The sequence below is a fragment of the Ambystoma mexicanum genome, chromosome 12 (genome assembly GCF_040938575.1).
Source record: "Ambystoma mexicanum isolate Mex_15411 chromosome 12, UKY_AmexF1_1, whole genome shotgun sequence".
NCBI classification, from domain to species: Eukaryota; Metazoa; Chordata; class Amphibia; order Caudata; family Ambystomatidae; genus Ambystoma; species Ambystoma mexicanum.
In genome coordinates this window covers 936368634-936387632 of record NC_090936.1, presented here as the reverse complement: position 1 = coordinate 936387632, position 18999 = coordinate 936368634, and positions in this window count along the sequence as shown.

Sequence of the window (18999 nt, the reverse complement as noted above, 5' to 3'; positions counted from 1 at the left end):
TTAGTCTCTTTGATCTCTGTGTCAGATAGAAAGTATCCCTTTCAAACACTGTGGTTGAATTGCATTTCGGTGGCAGACATCTTTGAATATATAAAGAAGCTCAGTGATAACCACAATGTTTGAGCACATTTCAGATGCTACTTAGTATATGAATTAACTTTCTCAGCGATAAAACATGCATGATTAACACTTGCTCAGTCGTTAAACCGAAATGGACAGTTATCGAGCATCTCACATAATATAATTTACATAACCCCATGGATAATTAGCGCTTAGTGCGTCACGTTCCAAATGGGAGAAAAAACATATTAAGAGCATGTTAAAACCCAAAATGCATATAATAATTCTAGTTTCGCTTACATAACTATTAGTAGCAACCTCCAAGATATATGCTCATTCAACACCCCATGTGTGTATGTCCTTTTACTGCCATAGCTAAATGTCTTGCTAGAACATACATCCGTCTTTTACAATCTTATGCGGAATAGTAATATTCACGTAAGACCCATTATTATATTTCATTATAGGCAAAGAAATACACAAACGATGTTACATGCAATTCTCAATTAGACATATGCTGTGTGACTAAATGGAGTTGGGTATATTGCCCTATGCAAAATTTTAGGACTGCACCAACCTTAATACATGGTTCCTAATGAACTAGTCCTGATCTCTAAAGTGCTGGTTGCCTTGTTGCTGTAAAGTGCCAAGTGCATGTCTTGCATAAAGTGCCAAGTGCTTAATGTAAAGTGCATAGTGCCTGTAAACATTCAACTTGTGCAAAATAGCAAAAAATAAATTTCAATATACACATTAAACCAGGGATTCAATCTTTAAAAATATTTCACACAGTCAGCATAGTGGAAAGCAACATAGTTGCACAGCATATAATAATTGTGGGTCTAAAATTCAAAAAATCATTTGTTAGGTGCAAAAGAGATATATAAAAGGCAAGAAAAGAAAGGGGATAACAAAACAGAGACTGGATGAAGGATACCCAATTATGTATGTAACCTAGGCGCACTTTCATGAAACAAAATTAGAAAAAGGTATGATGAAAAACAATACATCACATTTCTAAAAACAAAATATATCCTCTGCTGTACTAGGGGTAGGGAGAGAGAATACGTACTCAAATGAGCCCTATAGAATAATCTATATAATAAACCCAAAAAGGGGGGTGCCCCTAAATTAAAGCAGTGCGGAATCAAACATAACCTCAAAACCTGAGGGGAAGCACCAGGACCACTGGCATGTACAGGTTTCCGAGGTGTAGGTAAGACAGAGTGGAAGGTTTATTTTTAGTACATGCCAAAAAAGGGAAGAGCAACAATATAACTCTTGTTAACATCATTGAGAGAAAATAAGTATTGTCATTAGGTCCCTAGAAAGGTATGAAGTTCTTCATCCAAGTTATGACCTCTTGGTTTCTTCGTGTCAAGATCAAGAATGCATTTAGTTTCCAACTGTCTCAGTGCCAATTCTCTATTTCCACCCCTGGGGTGTTTGGCTATGGTGTAAATGCCAAAATATGTCAAGCCATCTAGCTTACCATCATGAACTTCTTTAAAGTGTAAGGCCATAGGATATGATGCATCAACATTTTTAATAGCTCGAATATGCTGCAACATCCGCAGCTTAAGTCTTCCTATGGTACTCCCAACGTACCACTTGCCACATGGACACGCGAGCACATAAACAACGTACTCAGTGTCACAGGTGATTCGCGATGTGATGGGAATACTTTTGGCCAAAATAGGGTGATCATAACTGGAGACATCCTTAGCGAACAGACAGGCCTTACATTTCCTACATTTTTGAAAGCCTATATTTGATGTATGTAGCCAGGTAGAGCCACTTGAGAGCGAGGAAGGACTCATAAAACTAGAGACAAGATTGTCTTTAAGTGAGGCAGAACGTCTGAATGTAATGTTCATCCTCTCTCCCAGGATCCCTCCCAAATGTTCGTCCAATTGTAGAACATGCCAGTGTTTTCTCATAATCTGTCGTATGTTCTGAGAATGCGTACCATAAGTAAGAATAAGACGTGTTTCACTCTGACATTCTTGTGATGATGGTGACACTGTGGTTGTTAATAATAAAGAACGGTCTTGGTCCCTTGCTTTGTGATATGCTCGTTCCAATATCTTCTTGGGGTAACCTCGATGTTTAAATTTATGAGCCATATATCCGCATTCTGCATCAAAAGTCTCCAGTCTAGAACAATTCCTTCTTATGCGGATAAATTCGCCATATGGTATAGACCATTTCAGGGAGGTCGGATGATTGCTCTTCGCATGTAGTGGTATATTGGAACTTGTCGGTTTCCTATAAAGTTCCGTCACAAGTTCCTCAGAGGCCACTTTAACAAGGATATCGAGAAACACAATAGCAGTCTTGTTGTGGCTTTCTGTAAACTGCAGATTTAATTCATTGGCATTAAGTTTCTTCACAAAATCTAACCACTCGGAGCTGGTTCCATCCCAGATAATGAATAGATCATCTATATACCTCAGCCAGAGTATAATTTTAGATGTATAGCCATTGTACTCTGAGCCCCAAGCTACAAACTTCTCCCACCAACCCATAAATAAATTGGCGTACGAAGGAGCAAAAGTTGTCCCCATTGCGGTGCCCTGGAGCTGTATATAAAACTCTTTATCAAATATAAAACAGTTATTGGTTAGACAAAGGTGAATCATATCCAATATCATGCGACTGTGTAATAGAAAATTCATAGACCTAGTGTGGAGAAAATATTCACATGCCCGTAACCCATCTTCATGTCTAATGGAGGTGTATAGGGAGACTACATCTAGGGTGGTAAGCAGGTATGTTGATTCCCAGGTGATTCCATCAATCTTATTCAGAAAATCTTTGGTGTCTCTCAAATAAGAAGGAAGCATCGTTACAAAGGACACCAAAGTCTCGTCCACAAATTTTGAGGTGTTCTCATATAGTGCCCCACAGAGTGTTACAATGGGGCGTCCTGGGGGCTTCCTCATGTTCTTGTGTACTTTAGGTAAAAAATAGATTGTAGGCATTACTGGAAATTTTGGATGCAAGTACTTACACATATCTTCGTCTAGTAAACCCTGGTCTTTATATGTATTCAGCAAGTCAAAAAGTTTCATATTCATACCTGCAGTGGGATCCTTACCCAATTTTGCATAGCAGGATTGATCATTGAGTTGTCTCGCCGCCTCTTTGATGTAATCAACACGGTTCATCACCACAATATTCGTGCCTTTGTCAGATGGTTTGATAATGCAGTCTGACAACATGCTAAGATCCTTCAAAACACTGAGTTCATGACGTGTGAGGTTATCCCTGTAGTTGCATTTGGTCTTTCTGATTTTTCTTAAATCATTAATGACTAGATCCTGAAATGCTTCAATGTGTCCTCCCGGATTAAACATGGGATTAAATCTCGATTTGCACCTCAATTGACTAGTTCCTGGCCAATCCGTATGTATATTCATGGAATGCCAGTCTAGATCTATGTTGTCATCAGATGGTGCACTACCCAATCCCAGGCTTATGAGGTTACCAAATGTGGTCATGTCTTCAATGGAAACAGATGTGTGACCCTCTAGCATCTCTGGACTTGTAATTTTGGACGGGTTGATGGCAAAAAACTTTTTGAGCCTAACTTTACGCATATATTTGTCGAAGTCTATGCGTGTTTCTGCATAGTTGTAATGGCTCGTCGGGCAAAAGTTGAGGCCAAGTTTCAGAATTTTGAGTTGGTCGTCTGAAAGGGGGTGGGAGGAGAGGTTGATGATGGACTTATCTTGTTCTTCCATATTAGTTGCTACAAATTCTTGGCGCCAGAGCGGGTCTTGCGTGCTGTCTGGTCCTTGTCCCCGGTGTCTGAGCCTGTTGCTCCTCCTTGTTTTCTTCCTCCTCTCTGTCCCACCGATTTGCCTCTGCCTCTTGGTTTTTTGTTGCTGTTTTGTGTATCCATCCCCAGCAACTGCAATTCTTCTAAAAAATTCAGCTTTCGTATGGGTTGCTCACTTTCACTTTCCGTGGTATCCACTTCCGAAGATGAGCATGCAGCCGGAAGTTGCATTGCTGTTGAATGAGGACCAGTGGGTAGTTTAAGTCTGAGGGTATCAAAGCGTTTGGTGAAGGTAAATACCCTTCCTTTTTCGTAGTCTTCTTTGTCGCGCAAAAATTTACGTTGTTTGCGCAACTTAATATCATCTTCAAATGCTTTGTGTCTTTTTTCCATGCTGTTTCTCATAGTTTTCCCCTCTTCACTCAGATCAATAATATTGAGCTGGTCCTCCACTTCCTGTATTTTAGACAGTATTTTCTTTCTGTCCATTCCTGCATATTTGATAAGGATCCTCAGAAAAGAGACGGAACACAAACCGCTTGCTTCTGCCCATTCATGTAACATTGCAGGGTCTTGCTCATCAAACGTAGGTGTAGTCAATATACGTAAGCCCCTCGGCACTCTCCCCACATCTACATAATTCTGTAGTGAGAACTCCTCCCACCATTTTGAAATCTCTTTACGCTGCAATTTTTCCAATTCTCTTAGTAGTTTAATTTCTGTATTAGGCGGTGCCTCTGCCTGTGGTCCCGTTGGTTTCCCCACATCTGAGGTGGTTTGCTTCTGGCAAAACAGGGAAACTGCTTGTTCCCTTCTGGCTGTTTCCTTATCCTTTTGTGACATCATAGTGTAACAAGTTTAAGAGTAGTCTGGCTTTGGTGTGTTCCTCTCCTGGAAAACAGTGTCCGTTCTTGCAATTATGAGCCTTAGATGTCCCAGGTTCATACAAATCCCTGCAACGGAATATCCCAAAAGTAGTGTAGTCCAGGAGTCTTTGTCAGACAGTGACACTAGTGGACAAGCGTGGTAGTCGGTAATACTCCCCACCCTCCGGTGAAAAAAATATTCCAATTTAAGCCCACTACCATGTCTCACCTGGTTCCTCTCTGTTACTATACCACTCCTAGTGGTCCGGGAATTATCCGGAGCGCTGAGCACGGCGACTCTGAAGAAAAAAGGAGAAATACGTCGTCTCGCGCTGCCAAATGTCGGGCGGGTGCAAAATTCCAACGCCGTTTTCCACGACGTGAAAATATTTGAAGAAAAAAACCAAGTCCCAGATCCAGGATAGAACCGGGAAAAAAGTCGGCGGAAATGCACTCCCAAGAACAGTAGAGAAGGCCTGAATAGCTCTCTACAAAGAGGTAAAAACACACCAATGTTAATCCAGACTGACAATGCTTTATTCTTTATGTCAGCATGGTGAGGAAAAAAGACCAGAAAACGACGCGTTTCACAGTACACAGACCGCTTGATCACGTTAGAAAGTGCAAACATAAACAAGGTGACTTTAAAAAGGGTACTTAGTCTCTTTGATCTCTGTGTCAGATAGAAAGTATCCCTTTCAAACACTGTGGTTGAATTGCATTTCGGTGGCAGACATCTTTGAATATATAAAGAAGCTCAGTGATAACCACAATGTTTGAGCACATTTCAGATGCTACTTAGTATATGAATTAACTTTCTCAGTGATAAAACATGCATGATTAACACTTGCTCAGTCGTTAAACCGAAATGGACAGTTATCGAGCATCTCACATAATATAATTTACATAACCCCATGGATAATTAGCACTTAGTGCGTCACGTTCCAAATGGGAGAAAAAACATATTAAGAGCATGTTAAAACCCAAAATGCATATAATAATTCTAGTTTCGCTTACATAACTATTAGTAGCAACCTCCAAGATATATGCTCATTCAACACCCCATGTGTGTATGTCCTTTTACTGCCATAGCTAAATGTCTTGCTAGAACATACATCCGTCTTTTACAATCTTATGCGGAATAGTAATATTCACGTAAGACCCATTATTATATTTCATTATAGGCAAAGAAATACACAAACGATGTTACATGCAATTCTCAATTAGACATATGCTGTGTGACTAAATGGAGTTGGGTATATTGCCCTATGCAAAATTTTAGGACTGCACCAACCTTAATACATGGTTCCTAATGAACTAGTCCTGATCTCTAAAGTGCTGGTTGCCTTGTTGCTGTAAAGTGCCAAGTGCATGTCTTGCATAAAGTGCCAAGTGCTTAATGTAAAGTGCATATATATATATTCAGTGAAAAAACTTTGTTAAAGGGACGTTATGGTTAAGTTGCGCTACTAAAAACCTATGAAATTCAGTGAAAAAAACTTTGTTAAAGGGACGTTATGGTTAAGTTGCGCTACTAAAAACCTATGAAATTCAGTGAAAAAACTTTGTTAAAGGGACGTTATGGTTCCAAGTAAAAACGAAAAACCCTTGAAATTCGCCAGTTATGGTAAGCTAAGCAACCATAACTCGCGCCACCACCGTGCATTGCTAAGACTAACACCCAGGACATCAAAGATGACATCACAAATGTCATTGATGACATCACTGATGACATCACATGTGTATGTACTTCTCATGAAATATGTTTAGAAGGGATTCTTATTATGTTGCGAAAAAAGTGTCAAGAATCATTGCAAGAAATATACCCTAATAAGTGCATTGAACGATGCATTGATATAAATAGCATCCTATTATGGGGTTCTATCTAGTATACTAAGCTACTCCTACAGAAACATAACATTGTGTGCAGCGTACAAGATGAAGGTATGATATTCGTAATGTTAATATGTTGAATAATGAAATGATAATTGTTTTCTTAATAGATTTTTGTGTGAAATATGTAATAAGTAGCTAATAAAACCCATATATTACATAATTGCATTACTATAGACAAAACACAAAGACACACGAACAGATACCAATATGGGTATATACAGGGAAAGTGAAGTTAGCAAAAAAGCACAAGTAGTAGCAGAAACAATTCATAACTTAACTGATTAGTTTCATGCAAATAAATGATTGCTCTGTTTCAAAGCTGCTAGTTACCCTATGTATATGTATCACTTGATGTGATTGGACCCTAAGGAAAGTAGTGTGAGTACAATGTATACAAATATGACCATATACAGGGAAAGTGCAGCCATAAAAAAAAACAACAGAACTATCAGAAAGTGCTCATAAGTCTAGTGATTATCTTTATGCACAAAAAGGATTGCTGTCTTTCAAGCTTGTGTTTTCCCATATGTATATGTTTCATATGATGTGACTGTACTCTAAGGGAATTACTGTAAGAACCTACTAGAAGGATATGTCTACAAATAAAATAAAATTCTTAGTTTCTGACTGTTACTGAAGAAAACCATGTGGCCTAGATATGTCAGCAAAAGAAAAAATAGTGAGCCAGACATGTGATGTCATCAGTGATGTCATCAATGACATTTGTGATGTCATCTTTGATGTCCTGGGTGTTAGTCTTAGCAGTGCACGGTGGTGGCGCGAGTTATGTTTACTTAGCTTACCATAACTGGCGAATTTCAATGGTTTTTCGGTTTTACTTGGAACCATAACGTTCCTTTAACAAAGTTTTTTCACTGAATTTCATAGGTTTTTAGTAGCCCAACTTAACCATAACGTCCCTTTAACAAAGTTTTTTTCACTGAATTTCATAGGTTTTTAGTAGCGCAACTTAACCATAACGTCCCTTTAACAGCGTTTTTTCACTGAATTTCATAGTTTTTTAGTAGCACAACTTAACAATAATGACTTTGACTTTATATACATGTCATATGGAACTGACTAGATGTCTTCTTATGAACTTGATGTCCGCAAACTTATTTAATGTTCGCGGACATGTTCGGAGAACAGTACCACTACCTAAAAACTGTGGGGGGGTGGGGGGGTATGTTTGATTGTTATATCATAATATAGGAACATTTAACAAATTCAAAAAGCAGCACACAAACACATTATATATAGTAATACATAAGAAATGTAACCCATATATGTAAAACTCTAACCATTCATTTAAATACAATATGTTCTGAAATGGAATATACCACAAGAAGATAAATTGGCTTCCAACATAATTACCTCACAGACACAACAGAACTGAGAACAAGACCAGACCCACTGAATACATAGGACTTATCTTATCAGAAATAGTAAGTGTACTTCATTGTACTCATATATTTATAAACTTTCTGTATTAGATTAAAAAATATATTATCTTTTTTTTTTTCTCACAGAAAAGTCTAGTACTCTTGAATGGCTAGAGGACAATTTCCCACATGAACTAATGGTAAACACTTTGTAATATAAACCATTTATTTATTATTTTTTTTATATACATTTAACATATATATTATTTTTTTGTACAGAGCATACCAGAATAGAAAAAACTTCAGAAAACCCTGTTATGGATAACAGTCTTCACAATATAGAAGAAAAAATGGATGTATTGTTGGCTAATTTTAATAATTTAAAAACTTTTGTAGAAAATCATTTCAAACCAAAAACCTCGTACCATTGCCCCACATGTACTGTCCCTCCTCACCATATCCCAGTCAATTATCCCCAAACCCTCTCCATAATCCAAAATGTTTTGATGAGATTTCTATCCCTTCTTCACCTAATACCAATCATGTTGAAACCCTAAATTCTCCTGTTTTTGTTTCTGTTTCTGCCTCACCTTCTCTGTCATAAATTATTAATATATGTTAAATAAAGTTTAATTTTTATATTGTATTGTGAATAGTTTCCGTTTTCTTTTTTTAAAACAATAAAAGTGTCCGCGGACAGTGCGAGTGTTCTGAAATGTTCGTACATAAACGAAAATGGAGCTGTCCTGAAGAACACCACACCTGTTCGTACTGTTCGCTAGCAAGTTGAAACTGTTCTAAGAACACACCTGGTGTCCTGAAATGTTCGTAAAGAAACAAAAATTAAAGTGTTCTAAAGAACACTATACCTGTCCAGTACTGTTTGCTAGCAAGTTCAAACTGTTCTAAGAACGCTATTGGTGTCCTGAAATGTTCGTACGTAAACGAAAATGGAGGTGTCCTGAAGAACACTATACCTGTTCATAGTGTTCGCTACCCAATTGAAACTGTTCTAAGAACACAATTGGTGTCCTGAAATGTTCGTACATAAACTAAATTACACGTGTCCTGAAGAACACTATATCTGTCCTTACTGTTCGCTATCAAGTTTAAACTGTTCTAAGAACACACGTGGTGTCCTGAAATGTTCGTTTCACGTGTGACGCACTTTTAATTACTTCAGAACCAGAACAGTGTCCGTAGGACATCAATGCGCATGCGCTAACCAATCTCCGTGCACTTGGTGTCCTGCGGACAGGCGCTTCCTTCGCGGACTAGTTCGCAAACGGATCATATGACCGCGCCCACGCTCATCGTGTGTCCTGAAATGCGGACACTGTTCGTGTCCCCGAACAATTTAAAAGTACATTTTCAGTTAATCCATAATATTTTTTCAATAAAATCTCACCATGGCACAAGTCCCACATAGCAATCTTGAGTTTCTATATACCTTTTGAAACTTTCCAATCCTTTTTTTGTGTTCGATCTGTCTGCGGACAGTGCGCATGTCCACGGACCGCGCACAAGCACCCCTATAAAAGACCACGCCCAAGAGCTTATTCCCATTGTGTTTCTGGCTATTCTTCAGAACACAGTGATTTTTGCTGCCACCTGCAGACTACACCATCATCGAGATGGCATCCTTGGCTGCTGAACTGCCACTTGGTGCTGCACCTGCTTTAGCACCACCCCCACCCCCTCCACCACCACCACCTCCCCAAGGGCCTGCAGAGGGGAACAGGAGTGAGGATGCGGAGGAGGAAGAAGAGGATGATGAGAATGAGGTAGAGGAAATCCCTACTACCCGCACTAGGCGTGAGTCTTGGGTGTGGCGGTTATTTACCATTCATGGGAATGGTCCTAAGGCTCGTGCGAACCGTGTTAACTGCAATGAGTGCAAAATGATACTCAGTCATGGGAAGCACGTTAAGTTCAGCTTTGGGACCACTACTATGAAGCGACACCAGAGGTCATTTCACTCTGGGGCTATTCGCAGGGTTGTACCTTGCGAAGAACGTAGCAGGTTGATTTCCTCTACTTCATCCTCTGTTTCTGATCCTGTCACCACAAGAACCACCTCCGTGGGATAGCGTCTTTCTCAAGCTGCCTCACAGGCCATACAGAATTCTGATGACCCTTACCTTTCGAGGGTCACAGTTGTATGTATGTACTGTGACACAGTACTCTGCAGGGGGGAGCGACTTCGGAGTGCTTTTGAGACTATCGTCTCAGAGCACGAGAAGACCTGCTCACTACCCAAATAAAACCCACTCTACATCTTCCTCTCTCAGCTCGCCCATTCTTATCCCTGTGGTTGGTGTCCCCCCTTTACCCTCCTTTACCCTCCTCTCCTAGCGTGTCGTGTCTGAAAAACCAAAAAATACAAAATTACAAAAATAAAAAAAAAATAAGGCTCTTTTCAGAGCCGCCTTTCCCAGTTAAAAAATAGAAGTGAAAATAAATGAAGCAGGGCTCTTTGTATTTTTTAGAAGTCCGCGGACAGTTCGCGAACATTAAAAAAATTGGGTTGCTACTCCATCACAAACATTGTAATTTTATCTGGAAAGAAGTGGTGGCTCTGAAAAGAGCCTTTGGGTGGTGTTTGTAAGTCAAAAATTGTAAATGCTTAACATCTACTTCAAAATCGTTGTTGTAATTCCAAAAAAGGTCGCAATACATTTTGTACATTTCTCAGAAAAATCTGATTGCCTGCAAAAGTAAGATGGACTCTATCTCTGCGAAAAATGTATGTACTACAAAACATAATATTTTCATTGTGAAAAGAAGACATGCCAAAATCTCTTAGAAAGCCACAAACAGCCTTATTAACATTGCGCCTTGCTTTTTCCATTTGTGGACCAAATGAAGAAGAACGAAGCCACATTTGTCTCTGCGCAATCCGTGAAAATATCACTTGAGAATTAGGAAACATGTCCATAACCTTCCAAAGTCCTTCTTTCATAGCAAATTGCAAAAAAAATCCAGTCACATGTCCTAAACTGTTCCCGCCACAATGAATTACAATTATGTCTGGATGTTGCTCTGTCTCCAAAGTAGCACAGAGAGGTAGCAAGTCCAACCACTTCATTCCACGTACTCCATGCCAGTGTACTTCCACATGTGGGAATCCAAGATCTACAGCTACTCCACAGCTTTCTGCATGCACCTTCAACCAATGTATCCACGAATCTCCTAAAATCCAAACAATCTGTTTTCTGAAACACACAGCCATAGCTATCTTTTGTTCTCTCAGCAAAAAGAGTATCTGAGAAAATCTCTCCTGGCACAACACACCCACCAAACTTTCCTGACCAATCCCTTTCAGTGCTTATTCTCCTTTGCATGACTTCTGAACCCAAAAATCCCCGGATGTAACTCCTGATGTCCGCGAACTACCGCCATGTCCGCTGACATATCGTAACATGAACAGCCCTTCTACCATTTCCACTACACTCTCTCTGCCATTCCCTCATTGGATGTACCTCAAAAATCACATGACCATGCACCAATCACATTCAAGACCTCTACATCTAACTGCATCATCATAGATCAGCACTGCAATGTACTCTGAATCTCTCTGAGTACAAGTGTCATATCATTGGCAAGCAGCATCTACCAGAAATACTGTACAAGTCTTCAAGATTTCTACTTGCACTCCATGCAGATCCATATGCATGAACACAAACTTCAGGTATGCATATTTTCTGTATAGTAGATGAACACATTTTCAAACAGACCTTTACCTTGTAAAATCTGTAAAATGAATTTACTGTACTTTTTCCAATTTCCTAAAATCAACTATCACTTATAAACCTTTATACTTTTTACTTTCTTTATACACACACTCAAATCATGTTAAACTAACATTTTTTAAATGAAATATATAGACTACATATATTCAAACAAAATTGCATGCAAACACAATCTATGTTTAAACCTTTATAAAAATACTTATACAATTTCATATTTTTTGTTTTTATTTATTTATTTACTTAATTACTTTAAATTAGACATGACATTGAGGCGCTATTACCTAGAACAGTTTACTTACAGAAATAGTGGTATTCACTAATATATTATAATTTTCACAAGACATAGTAAAGATATTTTTTTTTGCTACAGTTAGTCATTCAATACAATTTGTTCATTAAGAACATATCATATGTACTGAACTGATGCAATGTATCTTATGTAAATAAATTAGTTTAATGGTTTTACAGAAGGCACTGAGGATTTCAATTAAAAAAATCAATATCTAAATTAAAAACAGTGCTATGTACAAACAAAGTTACTAATTTGAATCTTTTACAATTGCAGTGAAGACCAGTTTCCTGAAAAGAAGCAGCCGAATTCGAAGAAGAAAGACAAACTAAGAAGTTACCTGTTAATTTAAAAAAAAGTAAGTAAAATATCACCATAATATTTGTATTATTAATCAAATATACTATAAAATTAATACGAGCTATTTCGGTTTCTAAAAATAGAGATTTTGTATCATTTTGTCCAAAAATTTCCATGTTTTAAACAGCGATTTACAGCGAGAATGGCCCACAAATTTCTATTTTTGGACACACAAATTACCCAACTGAACCACTACAATTTTCATATTATAGAACAAACAACTGTTTTAATTATATACATTAGATTTACTATTTGTACTTTTCCACACCACTAGCTTACTTTTTTTTTGTCATCTGAACCCCAGTTTAGTAACACATACATTCAAAAATACCTATCCCTACTAGTTTTAGTTCCCAATGCACAATCACACACCATTACATACATCTTTATCATCTTACTCAAACACTCATGCACACAGCACACATACATTCCAGAACACCCCAACCCATATCTTCTTTATTTTTTTCAACAGACCCTAAAGAATGCCTACCAAAAGTCAAGTCCGTAGAAAGCAACGCAAAAGTAGAGCAAATGAAAATAAAGGTGTCCAACATAAGCATCCATCTCTAGCAGAATTTGTAAAAAAAGTTGAAACAAAACAGCTAATACAATCATTTAGTGAAACACAAGAAGTTTCAAGTACAACAACATCGCTTCCACTATCAAAATGTAGAACAAACCAAAAAACAATTAACAGAAAATCAGCTATCAGTACAGATAAAACTACTTCTTCAAATTTTAATATAGTGCAAAGTAAGCATACCAAGAAAAGTATTTTAGCCAAAATATACCATCACAAAGTCCTTCAAAATCTTATAAAAACAGGAGAGAAATCAGGTTCAAAGCTTAAAACCTATCGTAGGAAATTAATCTTAGAAGCATTGATGGACAGTGCAATTCTTCTCAAAAGAAATGTATTTATTTTACTGTTAAACAAAATGAAACCACTAACAAAACTAATAACTAAATTACAAAAAAGACTTCTCAATAAGCGAAATATCAACAGAAAGAACTTCTTAAGTATCAGCGGAGGTGAATGGAATCACACTACAAGCACAGAACCATATTTTAATGAAGAAGCGTACAAACAAAAGCAAACTAATACAATTGCCATACATAGCAGTGGTCGAGGTTATGAAAAAGTGAATAATACCATAATGGAACAAAAAGTACTTCTTACAAAAATATGCCCTGAAAACTTAGAATTACCCCTCCATTCAACTGAATCAGAACGTCTAGTGTACAAATGGCCATGCAAGTCAATGTGTAACATTCCCAAACAATGTTTCAAATCTTTACGCCAATTCCTCAATAAATATGTAAAAATCAAAGACAAAATAAAAATTAAATTACTGCAAAATATAGATACCTGTCCAGTGCGCAAGTACACAGGACTACAAGGACATTCATTGGCCTGCATTACAGGACCTACTTGTAAAACCACTTTCCATGATATCAAAAGGATATCAACACATCATTCAACTATAAGAAATCTAGTCTAGAAACTGTACTATGCTAAAAGTCCTGCTTTAGCACTAGCAAAGTTAAATAACATCCTTCTACATGGTACAGCAAAAGACCTACTTGAAGAAATTCACTATATCCAGAATAAATATTTTGGAAGTGAAAGCCATTTACAGAATGAAATATCTTTAAACCAATTAAGCAACAATTCTACACATGGCAACCTTTTGCTAAACACATACAAAAAAGAAATACTAAAATTTAAAAGTACATCAGCTGAAGTACCAAATCATGTATGTGTATGTTGCCGTAGAATTTTTTATAAAAGTAACACAAAAACTGTGGACCTATCATACAAAATAGAAGACAATGAAGATTCTAAATGGTTTGAATTAGCTCTCTACCTTGTAGCAGAAAATAAATATGAAATAACTGAGCCCTTAATACTTTTTATACAATTCATCCTTTGCACTGTAATGACACCGTACAAGATGTACTGGAAACTTACCAAATGCGTCAAATAAAAGGATCGCCAATCAGTATATGGGAAAAAAGTATAGAAGCACGTGCTTTTCCTCTACTCTTTCCTACTGGCAAAGGAGGAAGGTATGATGATAGACCTATTCAAATATCAGCTTCAGAATACCGCTCATTACGGATGTATTCTGAAGATCCCAGATTTAGACAAAATGTGGAATACATATTCCACCTACTCTTTGAAAGTGAACTAGCAACTTTATGTTACGGAGTTGCACACATATTAAAATCAGGATCACACTTTCAAAATATGACAGCTACACAATTATTAGAGAAAGTGCAACAAAAGGATGAGGTTTTACAATCAAATATTACAAATCTATTAGCAAATATGCGTGGTACTGGTTTCAACGTCATGGAGATGTACGTTGTATGATCAGAAACCTTGGCCCACCCACTTGGTTTGTTACATTAAGTTGTGCAGAATATGCATGGGAAGATTTACATGATTTCCTACGCATATCAAATAAAAACAAAACAAACATAGATATTCTAACACCTGGAGAACTTTGTTCTTTGGATCCTGTTAATGTTTCAAGATATTTTCACCATCGCTTCATTGCTATGCTACATTTTATTTGTAATAAAACTGTTCCTCCCCTTGGAGAAGTGCAACACTTCTTTTGGAGAAAAGAATACCAAGCCAGAGGAGCACCACATATCCACATGCTTTTATGGATTAAAGATGCTCCTAAATTTGGTCAAGACAGTGATGCCACTGTTTTACAGTTTATTGAAAAATATGTCACTTGTGAAATTCCATCAGAAGCCACAAATAGTGATCTTCGTGCACAAATTTTACAATTTCAAAGACACAAATGTGGAAAATATTGTCGTCGCAAATACAAAAACAAAGGCAAATACTACACCAAATGCCGATTTGGTTTCCCTAGACCAGTTACAAATACAGGTCAAGTAAACAACCTCATGTCTTCAGTTAGACATAGTGTTAAAGGTAAGTCACCTAAAAATACATATTACATAAAAAGAAAAGAAGAAGAAAAATATATCAATGATTATGATGCAATCATTGCCCACTTATGGAATGCAAACATAGATGTGCAGTACATTGCAGACAATTCTACTGCAGTTGCACAATATGTCACAGCATACTTAACTAAAGCAGAAAAGACAGAGCTCCAAGACCTCTGGAATGACCTGTCATCAGATAAAACAGTATCTCAGAAATTATGCAGCTTGGGCATAAAAATGCTCACCCATAGAGAATGTGGATTTTATGAAGCAGCTGATCGTTTAACTGGTACTTCATTGTATGGTAAATCTGAAAATATAGTATGGCTAAGTCTTGGTCCAGCTAAATCTAGAAAAAGAGTTCTAAAATCATATGAAGATATAGAAACAATAGCCAAACATGATCCCAACAGCCAAGACATTTTAAAAAACAATTTATTGGACACATAGTACCCAAACAGAAGTAATACTTTGGAAAACATGTGTCTATACCAAATAGCCCAAAACTACACATACAAAAATAATATGAAACCTGATGAAAAAAAAGGTAAATATAGAGTGACAGACTGTGAAGGCAGCTTAGTTAAACTCACTAAACCAAATTTGATTAATCATATCAAATTGTCAATGAAGACTCCTCAACATAAAGAAGTATATTACATGTCCCTGCTACAACTCTTCAAACCATGGAGAAAAGAAGAACAATTACTAGATAACTATGACTCATATGAGGATGCTTTCAAAGCAAATGAAAGCACTATAACTGATGTAAACTTTACACAGTACAAAACAATGTTGCACAATGAACAGCAACATGAAGAAGAACTCCAAGCCCAACTAGATAAGGATACTCCTGACAGTAGTCAACCTTCTGTAACAGGAAGCCAAGAAACACTGGGAGAACCACTAATAACAAATGAGGCAGAATTAGCTATGATAGAAGTAGAAAACATCATGTCTCAGTATGAAGATAAGGAATACTTAACTATACTACAATCAAAACTAAACAATGAGCAAAGTAGCATTTTTCAAGAAGTAACAAAACAAATTGCACATGGTGTAAAACATGAAAATGAAGAATGTTCCTGTCATAATTATAAACCTATACTACTGTACGTCAGTGGTGAAGCTGGTTCTGGCAAAACATTCCTAATCAAAATCATTAGTAAGTTCCTTCAACAATTGACAAACAACAAACTGTCAGCTGTTGTCACTGCCCCCACAGGTTTAGCTGCCTACAACATAGGTGGTGTTACATTACACCGATTACTACTATTACCAGTAGAACACCAGAACAAATTAGACTATTACAAACTGTCTGCAGAAGCTGCAATGGAATTACGCAGAGTATTGAAACAAATGAAAATGCTACTAATAGATGAAGTGAGCATGGTCTCCAACCTGATGTTAGCTTTGATTCACCTCAGATTACAAGAAGTACTCAAAACAGACTATGAAGAGCTCTTTGCAGGAAAACACATTATTGTTTTTGGAGATCTGCTTCAATTAACACCAGTAAAAGGTGAACCTATTTTTAAAACATTAGGACACAAACTCTGCCGTAAAACTGTTGGCAGCATTGGAAATGTCAACCTTTGGCAACATTTCCAATACAGAGAATTAACAGAAAACATGCGCCAATCTGCAGATCTAACTTATGCCAACATTTTAAAAAGTTTGAGAGTTGGTATACTTTCTAAAGAAGCAGAAGCAACATTGAAAACCCGGCACATTAATGCACTTCATGGCGATAATGCATGTGCTACAGATGTTATGGAACAATTAGCCCACAAAAATGTCAATCGTATGGCCTTAATGCCAACTCTTGCAAGCTGTCTCAAATTCAATGAAATAATGTTAAGTAAAGAAATGCAACCAATAATGGAAATTAGCGCCACAGACAAACTAGATGTACATGGTATGACACTACCCATGTGTGACCAAGCCACAACAAGACTAAATCATTTAGAAAAATCAATCTCAAACACAGCAGGCTTAGAAAAGATGTTAAAATTATCCTTAAATTGCACAGTAATGCTTAAACGTAACCTTGACGTGGACCAAGGACTAGTTAATGGAGCACTGGGTACAGTTGTTGGCTTTCAAACATACCCACGTGACAACAAAATTCAGTTTGTCAATATACTCTTTGACAAACTTTCAGAAGTAAAACGGATAGGACGCTCAACAGCTAGATTCCTTCTCTTCAAAGATATGTATGTACAAACAATTTTCTCTAACTCTTGCATACGCAGTCACGATTCATAAATCACAAGGTCTTACCCTAGACAAAGCAATGATAGATATTGGTAACACAGTCTTTAATGCAAGTAAAGTAAACGCTGATATTCCTTGCATTTTAGAATATAATAGACTTCGCTCACTATACACTCCCCATCTAAACACATATTCTGTTCCACAAAAACTAAAACGTTGTAAAAGAAAACTAAATCAAACAGAAATGCAAAATGACGTCACTGCAAATCCTTCAAAGAGAGTAAAAGAAACTAATACTTCATCAAGTACCACAAACAAAAAAGAATCAATTAGAGAAAGTAAACCAGGTACTTCTTTAAAGAAGGAAGACAAACTCCAAAAAAAGCAGTTAGATACAGAACTACCTGGACCATTTAAATTCTCAAATATAGTTGGTGTAAGTTGCTATGCAAATGTAGCAATGAATATTCTATTTCAATTACCACCAATTGTTGACAACATTTACTTACACAGTACAGACCCATTGTGTTTGCAAATGTTAGTACTTCACAGAAATGCAGCAAACAATCCTGACAACACATATAGTGTTTTTGGAATAAGACGACAATTGGACTACTGTGCTGGAATGGTGAAATTCACTATAAACTCACAGGAAGATCCACAAGAATTTCTAATGTACTTACTACAAGTACTGGAAAACAAAAACATACCTAGAAATGAAATCTTTTAGATTTCATACATGTGGAAACATACATGCACTCTGTGCAACAATGTGACACAAGAAGAAATTCCCAATGAACGCTTCATATATATATCAATACCAAATTGTGAATCCATTCCATTTCAGCAACTTGTACAAAATGCAAACCATGGTAGATTATGCTCTACCTGCAATTCAGATAATCGCTCCACGTTAGTAATACAAACACATAGTAAATACGTAATACTAATGCTTCTACATTACAATGCAGATGGTACCAAAAACAAGTGCAAGCTGACTGGATTCACACATGGTCAAATATCACTTGGTAAGAAAACCTTCACAACAATAGGTATAATCTACCACGCAGGAGCCACAACCAATTCAGGGCACTACACAGCATATATAAAAAAGAAATGTGGATGGTTTGAATGTAATGATAGTACCATTACTCTAAAGCAGAGATTACCAGCAAATCTTACAAACGCTTATTTGATGTTCTTAAAACCAAAATTTGATAAATAAACTGTATTTAAACCTTTAAGAAAATTTGTGTTAAAAAAATATAAACTGTTAGAATACTCCAAAAGCTATCTAACTGCTCAAAGATTCTACAACAACTAATCAGATAAATGAATACCACTAAATTAGACCAAAAAATACACAGTTAGAATACGCCAATTGGTATCTAACTGTCCCAAAATTATAAATTTGTGTTAA